Source organism: Seriola aureovittata, chromosome 8 (genome assembly GCF_021018895.1).
Source record: "Seriola aureovittata isolate HTS-2021-v1 ecotype China chromosome 8, ASM2101889v1, whole genome shotgun sequence".
Classification (NCBI taxonomy): domain Eukaryota; kingdom Metazoa; phylum Chordata; class Actinopteri; order Carangiformes; family Carangidae; genus Seriola; species Seriola aureovittata.
Window position 1 is genome coordinate 19,740,855 of NC_079371.1, and position 14,145 is coordinate 19,754,999.

General features: G+C 40.0%; 1 long non-coding RNA gene across 1 annotated transcript in view; it reads left to right on the forward strand.

The window, feature by feature from the left end:
- LOC130173142 (uncharacterized) overlaps positions 1–8,578 on the forward strand; it is a 180,388-nt gene extending 171,810 nt beyond the window's left edge. Inside the window, exons 2-3 of the long non-coding RNA XR_008828370.1 lie at positions 4,349–4,471; positions 8,165–8,578. This is a non-coding gene — a long non-coding RNA (uncharacterized LOC130173142). The remainder of the gene's footprint in view (positions 1–4,348; positions 4,472–8,164) is intronic.
- The last annotated feature ends 5,567 nt before the right edge of the window (positions 8,579–14,145 follow it).

Here is a 14,145-nt window from a genome sequence, read left to right on the forward strand (position 1 = left end):
AAACCGTAAAAAGGAGACAAATAATTCTTTCTGAAAATGTAGACATAGTTGTTGGGATTCATAAAATGTAACTTTGACAGGCAGGGTCTGCACAAAATTTAAACGGGGGTGCCGAGTCCGGCAGCAATACCTGTCTCACTCTCATTGACACCTAATGTAATCGTCTTTTTTTTTCAAAAGAATCTCACTCTGTCTTCGCACTGAGCTTACTCACTCATTTTAAGGAATATCTGAATAAAATAGAGACTGTAGAAACTTCTGGCTTCAGTGTCTGGCACGGTCTTTTCGGTTTATGAAAAGAAGTAACGGTTTTCTCATAATTTGCAGTTGTTTGAAGCCATGTAGAAGCCAAATTCTGGGCAGATTTTCACATTGCCATGGCAACGGCAGCTCCTGACCTGTGTGCGTGCCTGCGTGCGCCTTGCAACCAGATAACCAACTCTCCAAGCTCCGCTAGCTTTACATTAGCCGCATGTTAGGTCTTAAATTACATTTAGTTAGGTCTTAAATATGTAAGTCCATTTACTGCTTCCTTCGTTGCTTTTTGTTTTGTTTTGTTAAAAGAGTGAATGAAGTTGTGACGGTCTCCGCTGAGAAAGAGGAGAGGAGAAGCTACTAGCCCTCTCTCGCTGTCACTTCTAGTCGCGTTGCTCTCCTCCCCAGTAATGTTAAATTTAGCACAGAAAAAAACATAATAGTGGTAATTTAAATAGCGGTTCATGGGATTTATTAACCCTCAGGGGTCCCTCTGTCCTTTTTTGGACATTTTCTTCACTTTTCTTTTTTGATTTGCTGATCATTTTGGCTGTGTTACAGCTGGAGGTATGGATTTCTGCAAGAAAGTGTCTTTTTTGACATATTTTTAAAATCTAATGTCAGTTACTGTTACAGGTCTATTATACACTGGTAACACATTTTGTACCCTCTGGGGTTCCTCACGTCCAAAAAAGGACACACAAAGAAAATGCTATAAAATCATCATATATCAATATTTTTTTCTGCTTTTTTTGCATAAATCTCTTAAACCACTTCAGTTCTGCTCAAACCTATCAAATGTTTATTAGTTTTCGGGATTTTAACCCTTTAAATGCCAGTTTGAAGACATGTTGCCTCTTGTTTTATTAAAAAAAACAACACAGAATATGAGATATTTCCCACATAATACATGATGGAGGGATGTGAAATTGTTTTATATCAGAGTCTTTTATATCAAGACATTTCTCAAAACCAGAGTATGATCAGGGTGACTTTTGAACACTGGAAATAAATCATGTACTCATCCCGGCAGTAGCCCCCGTGGCACTCAAAATTTCCCTGGAATTTTTCTAGTTCATTCTGCTGTTCCACCTAATTGAGAAAGCAGCACTATTTTCTGTTTAAATAACTTTACAGTGGGCACAATAAATGGATAATGACTTGTGTTGTTAATGGCAAAATCCCATCTCTCAAAAAAAACAATAAAACATTCCTCATGCTTTACCAGAGGAGAGTCGTACTGAAGCGAGTTCACAATGTGAGAACTCAACTGAACTGAAGACCCAGAGGTCACAGGGATGGTCATAAATTCACCCTATCATCAATCAGAGGGCTTCCTGGTATAGAGACATGAAGGATAAATTTACAAAATAATCTGTAGCTGGAAAATGTTCTCGTAGGAAATCAATGCATTCTCCCATGCAAGAGCATATCCTCTACATCTACAGTGAATCTTGCCAATTTATCCTGAAGCTCTTACAACAAGGCATTGAACAGAAACACAGCATCCATATCTAAGCCAACTATCATGGCGTGAACACACATACTGTATAGCTGGTTGCCAATAAAGTCACTTTGGCTGATCCCGGCTTTGATTTTGGCATGTTTTTGGGGCTCTGGCTCTGTCTGGCAGAGGTAACTTAGCTAATGAGCTAAACATGAGAAGTGTAAAAGCCTACCTGCTGGCTTCAGAGCCCAGACTTTCAACTAAAAGGCAGGGCAGCTGAGAGCCCTGCACAAATGCATTTCTTTCAATTAGACTTTGAAGAAGCTCTGACTCCTTACCACTCAGCCTTGCTGTTCATATGGCTCGGCTCAAAAAGGATTCTGACTTAATATCATGAATAACCACAGGTTTGCTGTTGTGTAGATGACAAAACAAATGTGGCTAGACTTTTATTTGAGGATTTTGATTTGTTTGGCACTTACTCTGTGTTCTGAATGATTAGCATCTAATATTATTTCTGTGCCAGCATCACTGCAGTTTTATTAGTTGTACATCAAATGAAATGCTTTGTTTGCTTCGGATTTCACAGAAAGTGAAGCCCAAGTGTCTAACTTCTTCAAGTTTTAGAGAGCTCCACAACCAATTTAGATGAGAAAATTTGTTGATATGAAGCCATAAAGCTTTGATTTGTGGTGAAGACATTGGCACAATCTTTATGTACTTTTGGCTCATTGATTCACTGTGCTGCAGGGGTTTGCAGAGAATGTCGACTATTTGGAGCTGCTCAGCACTCCACAATAATAAGGACTGACTGTGAGATTTGTGCGAGCAGTTCTGTTGGTGCTCGGAGTCTGTTTGAGCTGGGAACATTCAAACGATGTTACCCAGAAGGCTTTTTTGTCTCAGTGCAAGCTACAAATGACAGCATGGTATAGCTGCTGCAATTTTAGTAAAGAGGAGGAGGAGGAGGAGGATGGGGGGGAGGCTGGTCAACCTTTTATGGGGGAACAGGGAACATAGCCTCTTATGACAGACATAGGGTGGACTGAGAGTGGGTCATTTCACAGCAAGCGCAGAGAAAATACAAAATAAGTGTGATGAACTTGAAAGTTTCGGTTTTTCTTGCATCGTTTTAGGACAGCAGCACAGAAAACGTGAAGCTCTAAGCTTTTGTGTCTCTCTCTCTCTCTCTCTCTCTCTCTGAGCTGTAGCTTTTTCTGTTCTGTTGGTATTCCACCATATTCATCACCACACGAGGATGGCGCCTTGCCATTTCTTCTCTAACATAGCTGACAGATAATTCTAAATCACCTCCTGCTTTAGGGACCGGCGGCTGCTGGATTGTTTTAATCACAGATAATTGATTTTATTTTAACAAAGCATATGAGAAGAGAAATCCTACCACTAATAGACGAAACTGGGAGTGTCGAAGAAGACAATCAGTTAAATGTTGTGCTGTTACGGTTTTCCGGGGGAATAGTATTCAAATGCATTTAATTGTAGGAGCCTTTAATCGTAAATTCATTACTTGCTCCCTGTTGCTGCTTTTATAATCCAAATGTATGGGCTCAAATTAGGGTCAAAAAGATTGTCAGCTGTGTAAAGTGATCTTCACAAATAAGTCATTTGTAAATCAATCTTTTTAACCCTGCAAATTAAGTTTTAGCATGTGTAGAAAACATTTGTATTTGTAAAAAAGAAAAAAGAGACTGTGTGAATAAAACCTGTGAGAAATGATGTCAGTGTTGAGGTTACACAAAGACACTGTGACAGAAGTGCTTTTGTGAACATCTGTGTACAGATACAGAGCAGAAAACTGTTTCCACACTGTGGGACATTGACGAATTACTAGTACTAGTACAAATTTCGACCCTGTTTTTACACCTGAATCTGATTGGACGATGACAATCCAATTACAAAGCAGAGTCCAATCAGTTCTGTTACCCTCATCTCTGCCGCAGGTCCGTTTTTAAGATGGACAACAGCACAGGCTCCTCCACGACCCAGGTGGGTGATGGTAAAATGATGGTAAACATTTACTGTGTCGTGCATGTATCCAGACACACCTGGGTCACAGTAGTAGAGCTTGGTGTAACCTCATCACTGATTTTTTTTTTACAGATTTTCTGTCTCTTTCTTCTTAACACAAATCTTTTCTACACATGCACAAATGTGCTTTTCTCTTGCTCTCTCCTCTCTTTATATCAAAGGTTGATTTACAACTACAAACTTTTAAATTATTTATGAACATCACTTTGCGAGCTCAAAATCTTTTTGACCCTAGTTTGAGCACATAACAAATGGGAGATTAGAAAGAGCCGGTGAAGGTTCAGACATGATGTATAGACGTGGTTTTTGAAATTAAACAAGCTTTCAAAGTCTCGAAAATTAAATTCACACAGTGTCTAAGTATCTGTTCCATTACCCTCCATGTGGTACAATTTATGAGAAAAACGCTTGCCATTTAACAAATGGTCTCCCAGGAACAGGGGTCAGCCCTGCTTTTATATTCACAGAACTGTCAGTCATTTAATGACCTCAGTAGTTTCTGCTCTAACTTAAATTGCATATAATTGCAGCAAACGCTACAGCCAAGGAGAAGCTGCATTTTAGTAAATGTTTGCTTTGTGGCATTTTGTCGTACAGGAGCCTCCTACTCATGTGGCTGGACTCTGGATAAGCTGCTCGGAGCAGAGCGGCGCTGCTATAGAGGAGATTATACTTGTCTGCTGGAGAGTACCTACCACCTCTTACCCATCCCCTCCAAATGTGAGTGTATGTGTGATATATTCATAGATACACGTGTGGGTGCATAATACTCCGTGTATGAGTGATGTTCAGACGAAATATATGGCTACACTTTAAGAATAACAAATTACTCACTAGAATAGCTGATAACAATGTTCCAAAAACATATTTTCATAAATTGCCCGCGTGCTCATATTGCACTATGGAGCAAAGTTATATTGTGTTCTTAAGTGAAACTAAGGCAGATGGTAAGATTATTAATTCCAGTTTATTGAATTTGCTAGCATCAAGGTTGCTTAAACATGTATTGACTTGTGAAGGCAGCATCTTCTGCACAGTGGCCGGTGTTGGCATTGTTCTTGAAGCGTAACGCTTGTGAAATTATTTCTCATGATGAAAAGTTGTGTAAAGTCAAACGGAACACAAACTGTAGCCGCATGCAAAAAGCGATCTCTCTTATCCGACATCTCAACGTGGAGGCTGTTTGAAATGCACTTTGTGATCGACTAATTGAAGCCGACATTCCCTCCTCTTAGCCCAGAATGAAGCTCAGTGATAACCTGAAAATAATGTCTAATCCCGTCACCATGTGGGTATAGGCCTGTGTATTGGCAGACGACCCAGGCTTTGACAAAATAATCCTTCTCCTCATGGTGGACATTTTCCACCTCAGACGCTTCCACCACTTGATCCCTATTCTGGGACTCGTCCATATTAACCACCATGCAGGATTGCCCCTCGCTCAATTTTCTGGGTCTTCTTTCTTTTGTAAATTGAGCATTGCATGTGGTTAATGATCACGTACATATTATAAATGATGAATATTCCTTTTCTTTTCTGTTTTTCTTGTGGAAATAGATTGATGATAGATCACTGTGTATCAAATCACTAGTAAAAGATTCGTGAAGGCATCTCATTAATTAAGTTACAACCCCATGGTGAGTTTGTCTAAATTAGTCGAGTGGTAATATCTCCAAATGACTTATCCTGTCTTGCTCTTAATTACATGAACTATTGTACACATTATAAATTATTCTCATAACTGGACCCTAAACTGCTAATATTACAGAACTGTCCTCAGAGTGAGATATTCAGATGAAATTATCACCCATTCTTATTCATAAATCTAATCACTGAACATATCAAGTAAGGCTTCAAATTTCACTGAATTTCTGAATCCATTATTGGACGTGTTCAACAATCAATAGTTGGATAGTCCTTAAGAAATGGTCACACACAAAGTGCCAATTTTTCCATAATGAAAGTGCTGAACCCTTGTCCCACTATCGCTAGTCCAAATAAATATATAAATTATTATTTGTGCAGTATATTAAGTAAACGTATTTTAATTCATAAATAAAATAATACCTTCACTTTAGGCATTAGATTGTGCTTCTCCGGCTTCCTTTTAATGTTATTCAGCTAATTTCCAGACAACCACAGATTAATTAAATATAGCAAATAATGCTGCACCTCCAGGCTTCATTGCAGGACATAAATTAGATGAGACTGAACGTGTTGGAAGATGAAAAAAAAAAGTTAAAATAGACAGTGTAACCTAATTTTGTTAGCTTTAAGTAACTGTTACAAGGTAAACATAAAATATGTTGCAACAGACTTCAGTTTTACTGGTTTTGTTTAAAACCACTATACTGCATCTATTTGTTCACTGTATCTGATCCAGATGCTGAAAACACCTGCTCAGGCGGGACGGATATCCCGGGGACACACAAATACTGTCATGTTTATTTTACCAGCTCAGGGATTCCTTAACCATTTCACCTCCACCAGTAAACTGGATTTACACCCAAAGAAAACAAACTTAATGACGTTGTGACATCAGCATTTGTGTTGATTGAGCAGCTGTTGCTTGTCCTGTTGAAACTTGTATTTAAGCATAATGTTGTGTTTATGTTTTGACGTGTAAATGCAGAATTCCATATCAACTTCCAAGTCATAATTTCTACTGGGAAACTCAGATTTTTATGAAAGCTCTGATTCATCTGACTTCAGACAAATATGGATGCTGGACTGAACCCAAATTTAATGGATATGATTTTATATGTCAATGCAGTATTTTAGTCATCTCCCAACAAGTTCTTTAATTATACAACCAAATGCTCTAAAGTTGTTAACATGTCAATCTTTCCCATCTCTACCATCCATCCAATATGATGTGAATGTAGCATTAGCATGAGTCTCTTGATAGCTAGCTAAATCAGACAGCTGCCAGTGAACATCTCGTGGGTTTTTTTTTTTTTTTTTTTGTTACAGCAAAGCAGTTACTTTTCATCTATGAAGGGCAGGGGGAAGAAGGGCGCTCATGTAGTTCATGTGTGCTGCCCTTACAGGTGGTTACCAGACACCTACCTACAGCTCCATCTCATTAAAACAAGGAACCACTTAGAGAAGCAGCCCTGCACTGTGCACCCAAACCACAGTTCATTTTCTGACGGTGTCCACCACATGTCCCTCATCTCTCATGCTGTTGGTTACTTTATTTTAACCAATCAAATTATTCACAGAGAGGAACCGATAATTGATTGCATTGGACTGTGGATCCTGGTAAAATGAAACTTGGAGAAGTGGTTTAAAATGAATTAGCTGCGTGTTCTTGGGGCATGAAGCCATAAGCTATGATATGATATAACTCAGTCATTAAGAAATGGCTGCTTCATGCAACCTATCTCCTTGGTCTGCTCCCTGGGTGGTAATTTCCCAAGTCAAGGTCATGGCCATCAGCCATCAAGCAGCCATCAGTCATTTCCTGACAAAGTAATACATATAAGGGCTAATCATTAATTACCATCTCTTGACATGGCCTGCTTTTTATTATAATTTGTGACAAAGGAGAAATCAATAATGTTTTAATGAAATAAATTGGGTGCTGTAGATATAGCTGACAGTTCGTTTGCACAAAGGAAAGTCACATCAAACTTTAAAGTGGCTCTATTTATCCACAGGCAGGGTGACTGAATATGGTTCGCCCAATCTATCTCAGCATTTTGCTGTTCTTTCACTTAATCCCTGGAGTGCAGATGTTGTCAACTCGATTACAACTCCTGGCATGAATGAATACACTTGGCACGGTGACATTTTTTAGATAAATATCTGTCTACTTGAGAAGACACTTTTAAGCCTGGAGCTCCAACAAGATTAAAAGGCTGGGCAATTGTTTGTGAATCTGCAAATGATTTGAAACAAAAGCAGAAATGTTTGAATATTACCGTCCTTTTCTCGTCCTTCCAAAGAGTGAAGTGGATTTATTCAAAGACGGATTGGATCATGGAGCTCTCTTTTTAATATCTCTCAAAACATTCGGCACATTTCTGACAACTTAATGTAAATGTATTCCCTTAATTTGATGGCCAGTTATCTTTTCCGAGCTGCCCAAGGATTAAACACGTTGAGTGAACAAGAATCTGTGGAATGACGGATGAGCTGACGTCAAACTCACTATCACATGCTGGAAAATCAAGAAAAAAAGAGAAAGTCCTGTGTCGTCAGACTCCCATTATTGTTTTTTTTTTTTTTTTTTTTACATCTCATCTCATTTTACATCTTTTTTTACATCATTATCAACCTGATAATGCTCTTGTATGGACAGCCATACTAATTATACCCTGCTGCAATATGGAAATGCAACGAATGAAAAATAGGTGCAACAGAAAGAAGGTCAAGTTTACTCATGTGTGTACATTTTGTTTCATGCAGATGTGAAGGGAGACGAGGGAGGGGAAGGTTCAGCATCGATTAAACACCCAGAACAAAAATTGGCAGACAGACAACAAAAATGAGCACGAGGGACGGAGAAGAAAGAAGGAGTGCAGGGGAGAAAATGGGTGTCTACCAAAAGTGAAATAGTGGAGCAAGAGGGGGAAGAACTTGAGAAGAGGGTGTGAGAGTGAGAGAGAGAGAGAAGCGGTGATGAGAGAGCGCATTAGTACAAAAAAGAGAGGAAGAGCGAGGAAGAGTGAGGAGTGAAAGAGTCACAGAACAAAAGCAGGAAGACAGAAAATGGAGAGAGAGAGCTGAGAAAAAGTGGAGATGGAGGGAAGAGAGCAACAGATGAAGGGGAAAGTGCTGGAGTGCCCCCCACAGGCCTGCTGACGCACCACCATGGCAACACGCGCTGATCCATGTATCATTGTAATGCATTGCCTGTGTAAATTGAAACATTACACAAGGATCACCTGAATGGTTGCAGTCATTTCCTAATAAGATAAGTGCAGTGAATGAAATGAATGCAATTTCTTCTTCTGACAGACTTGTTTTCCCATTACATAAACTATTTAGACTTCTTCAAATTTATACGAGCCTGAGAAAATTAGCTAACACAAACAGCAACATTTGACAGTTTGCCATCACAAACAGCAAAGCTGTTGCCGTGCAGACACCCCGAGACTTACCTTGCTGCTAAATTCACGTGGAAGAGGAAGCTCCACACCCCCAAGGTCAATCAGCACATCACATCCTACTTGTGTTACCATGAGAACAAGAGGCCTCGCAGTCTCATTTATATTCACAGGCACACAGATGTACACTTGCAATATAGCAATTAAATACCATTTTGCCTTTGTAGAGAGGGGAAAAAACAGCGACAGGGTGATTACAAAACCATTGCAATGCATCTGCAGCAAATTGTGATTTCATTTTAAGTAACACTGCATCTCATAGATTTTTCATGCAACTCTCAAAAAACACATTTGAGTTGTTGTGATAATATGCAAGTTTTATTATTTCCATTCATTTCCACTGAAAAGTGTAGTCAAACTCAAATTGAAAGTCGGTGTTAAAATGCCAAGAGCACATTTAAATAATTTTATGAGTGAACCTGATTTGAATCAAGCTAAAAGCAAAGGAAGCTGCCTTTGGAGTGTGAAAGCAGTAAGTGCCCTCCGTCTCTGTTCCTCGTCTGTGAAGTTTGCTCCGCACAGCGGGGTTGCTGGAAAACTGCATATATGGATAGTAAGGTCTAAACCCGAGGGTTCAGTTGGAGGCAGAAACACAAACAAGCCTGCGAGCCTGCATGCTGCGTTTTAAACTTGTAACTGAAGCAACGGTGCCAGGAGCAAGAAGACCTTCAGGGAGAAAAGGGCGAGGCATATTTGAAAGAGGGACAGGTGAAAAATGTGATGAAAGGCTGATGAGAGATAAAGGTGAAGGTTACAATGACACATCCGCCATCTTAAAATTTACATATTTCTCACCTGATTTTTTAAATTTCCCTTGCCTCATGCTGCTGCTGTGGAGGTCAAAAAAATTATAATACAAGCAAGTTTCCAACGCTCAACTCAGTGAGCTCTGATTTGAAGGGTCAGGTGTTTCATGACTAAACATGCTGAGGCTCTCTATAAATAGTGCCGAGCAAATGCTCATAATGGCCTTGGAGAGCTGCAGAAGCATGACTGACATTTAGCATGTCCATATATAACAGAAAACTCACAGACCTGCCCGTAAGTTGTCCTGTAGGTACCGTGGCAGGGTATTTATTGATCTGCAAATGCCTCATAAAGGCATTTCTCAGCAAATAAGGAACAAGGCGTAAATGGTCATGCATTTATTCATTCTGCTCATGACCACACTCGCCCAAAGAGGAGAGAAAAGAGGGCCCTCATCTGCAAGTGGCCCATGCCCTCAAGCCAGGCGAGAGGGTAGCTGAGCTAGCACTACTGCTATCAAGCTCCACTAACCTGTTTACTGCTGGCTGACCAGTATTGGCTGTGTGAGCTGTTACAGTGTTATCTCACAGAACACAGGGGCTGTGTGTTTGACAATGTTGTTTCATGTTTTATTTTATTTTAGAAGGAATTCTTTCATAAAACAACGTTTGTTGTCTGATGATTTCAGTGGTATTACATTTGTTATCTGATATTTCTCTAGACATACAGAACAGAGCTGCTGGAAGTATTTAGCTGGGCAACAGACTCAAGAAAACAGGAAAATTCAGTGGAGATACAACTGTAAAACACTGAAAAAAGATTTTTAGGGGATTCTTCGTTCTGGTCTTTCCAAGTTCTATTAACTAGAAGTTATGTTTGTATGATCATTCATAATGCATATAATCTTGTTTTGGAGGGAGGTGAGGTTTCCACAAGTCTGTTTCTCTAGTAATGATTTTAGTATTTTAAAATTCTTGCATTGTTCAGATCACAGTTTCAAAACTTCATAGAGATGAAAGAATAAAAAATGCAACAGGCTGATTAACAAGCTCTACAAAGTTTCTCCCTTTGCTATACAAAAGAAAGAGTTGTGTTGGGAGCTGAGATTCTTATAGTAGCCAATGTATTCCTTCATCTGTGTCCGTTTGTCACATGACCTCCGCCCCGCAGGTTGTTAAGTCTCTACAATTTTCATCATTAAGCCTGTTGTCGAGGAGCAAGTGTAGTGGACCAAATCAACAATGTTATTGTTTTTCTACAATGCCAGTGAGTTTGGCAGCGCAACATGATTGATAAATATGGTGCAAGCATCGTTTAACGTAAAGCATCAATGCATTAAAATGTCCCATCAATCATCAGTAATAATGAGTAGAAAAAATGAATAGAGTTTCAAAGTAGCCACTGCTCCACAACCCAATAATTAACTCTGCAAAAATGGCACATCCATGCCTGCGGATCCGTTGCCCTGGCAAGGACTTGACAACAATAGCCCACCTGGACTCTGCCATTCCAGCTCAATGTAATCAAACGCTGTGTGCTCAGAAAATGCAGACATGTTAAAATCTGAAAGGATGACATTAAGGATGAGAGATGAACAGGATGACAGAGGGCTGTGTGAGACAATAAAATCAAGGCCATCCAAGAACCAAGATGGATTGATGAGTCCATTGAGTGGAGATGGCAGGCAGCCAGCTAGCACAGAGGTCAGTGCAGAAGGATATCTCTTGGAAGAAATGATGCATTTAAGAGGGCCAAGGCTGCAAGGGTGGGCTCACTGGCGGGGAGAGAAAGAGGGAGATATGAAGTGAGCGATGGATGAGGAGGCGGGGAGAGGAGGCTGGTATGTAGATGAAGTGGGGACGTGAGAAATATTTAAAATGAGAGAGAGAAATGATGGAAAGTGAAAGAGAGATCGATTAAAGAGGGTACAGGTAAGTGGACGATGGGAGGGGAAATATGGAAGCGGGAGTGAGAGAGAGCAGTGAGGGGTTAGGAGTGGAAGACAAAAGGCGACAGGTGGAGAAAACATGATGTGACGAGCTAAGTTAATTTGATTTAATGATAAATTTGTCACATTATTCGTAACAATGTTAGAGGATAAAAACAATAAGAATTCACCCAGCGCAGGAACACGCAGTGAACTAGAGAGGCTGACTCTGCACAGAGACACTAGGTTCCACATCACAGTGTGAGCCAAAAACATTATGCCTGGGGAGACTGGTTTTATTAATCAAACTGATTATTCAATGAGTCAGGCACTCACACAAACAAGGAAAAATAATGGGTTTGAGCCTTAGCCACCAAAAATGAAAAATATCACCCATCTGCCCATTGTGATTTGCTGCGATGGATCCAGCTAAGTGTCTGCTAACACCCCGGCTGGCTAATTGAGTTAGGTTTATAACGGTGAGGTCCACAATGAAATTTATGCAACCCATCTGCCACATAAATAAACAATGCCGATGGAGATGAAGTGAATCAGTCAGAAGTTAACTGTCTGACTTTTCAAAAGGTCTCAGCTCTATTCTCTGTTTGGCATGCCGTCTCAAGACCCTGCCTTTATTCTTTCCACTCTCCGCTCCTTTCAAATTCCCCCCTTGACATTCCCCCCTTAGCCTGAGGGCTGCGGAAATCCATGTTGTAATGTGAACAGCACTAGAGGTTGTCTCCCTTCATCATTCCTCCCTCCTCCCTTTTCTGACAAGGAGATAAATGCTGGACAAGTTATTAGTCGACTATGGCTGATTGATATCCTCTATGGAGGCCCTAAAATGCAACTCTTTGCTTCCTGTTGCAACTCAAGGTTACCAGACTAATAAATAGAGGTATTTTCAGGGGGGAGGAAAGTAGAGAGCTTTCTTAGATGTGTGATAATGATAATTTAATATACTTATTAAAGTGAAACATGAGATCTGAAGAAGGAAGAAAGACAATGCTCATTTGATAGATAGCAGTCACATCAAAATGTAGCATGAAGGAGTTCACTGGAAGGATTTCAACAAAACTTCAAATCAGAGAGGTAGACATAAAGAGCTTAAATTTACTTTTAACTTGCCATGATAACGTTTGATGTGTCAGCTCATTGCATTTCTCTCTGTTTAGAAATGCAGTCAAAGAATGAAATGAATCCCCTTAAGATGTCCCCAAGGGAAGTTCTGCAGATTTTTTTTCCTCCTCCATCTGTCAAAATCATACTTTCACTCCAATACACAGCCTGAGGAGTATATAAAACGAGAAGGTTGTCGTAAATGTATATTAAGCTTTTTAGAAGCACAGTTGACAACTACCAAGGGCTAAATCGCTCAGTTGAAGCAGAACCTGTTCTCAGGCAAGAAGTTACATCCTCATAATCCAGGTCATATATAGAGAGCTTTCCAACCCACAGGAGCATCATACATACATGCATGTGCACACTGTGTGCACATATTAGGACAAGATAAAAAGGAGTTTCCTCTCAAGCAAATAAGCGAGTAGACGAAGCTACAAATTATACTTAAAGAGATATAGATACCATTTTTACACATAGGGAATATTTTCACTGACCAAGAAAATAAATACTGATGCAGATGAAAAAGAATACCATATAAAGGAGAACTGCAGTAATTAGACAATTAATCACTTAGTTGATTGACAGAAAATCAATCAGTAACTACTTTGAGAATGATTTTGAGAACTATTTGAGTGTTTTTGTTTAGCAAAAATGCCAGTGTGAGAACTTACTGCTTTTATCTGTCATATCCTCACAGAGTGAATATTTTGGACTGTTGGTCGACAAAACGAGAGATCACCTTAGGCTGAGGGCAGTTTTTTTATTTTCTGATATTTTAATGACCGATCCATAAATCATGAAGATAACTGGCAGATGAATCATTACTGAAAATAATTGTTAGCAGCAACCCTGACATGTCTACAGTGTTATTTTCCCGCTGTGATCAAGGTGTTCCTATGCAGGAGTATTACTAGAGAGTGACTTTGGTTTTTGTTGCTGAGCTTTTGTTGCTGCAGGTGCTCTGCCGTGCTTAGATGTTTTGCTGCAAGCCAGCAATGTCATTTTGTATGACTCGCCAGGCAGGTAGCACAAGTAAGTTTAGGCAGCTTGTGTTCAGGTTGTTACTTCAGCCTCTCCTCATTGGGCACACTCTCCATCTGCCTGGTCTGTGTCAGCTTGGCAAAAGTCCAACAAGCTGTGGGTAACCCCTCCTTTCACTGCCACTGCATCCACATGGGAAAGAAATACCTACAGCAGTGCTTTGATATTCTTTCTAAAGCACTGAACACCGCAGCTGGCTTTCTCTGGATGAGAGGTGTGAGTGTGGCGATGCACAAAGAGCTAACTCCCCTTGTAGTGAAATGTTGGACAAGTTAGATTCACCTCTTTTGACCACACTAGCCCTTGTGCAGTCCTCAGCCTGCTTCCACTGTGACAGCTAAGTCCCATCGAAATTCAGCTGACAGGCCGGCTTGCATCAGGTTGCGATCCCTTTGACAAGAGAGCTTTAACCTACCTTACTCAAAGAAACACGGGATTCCAGA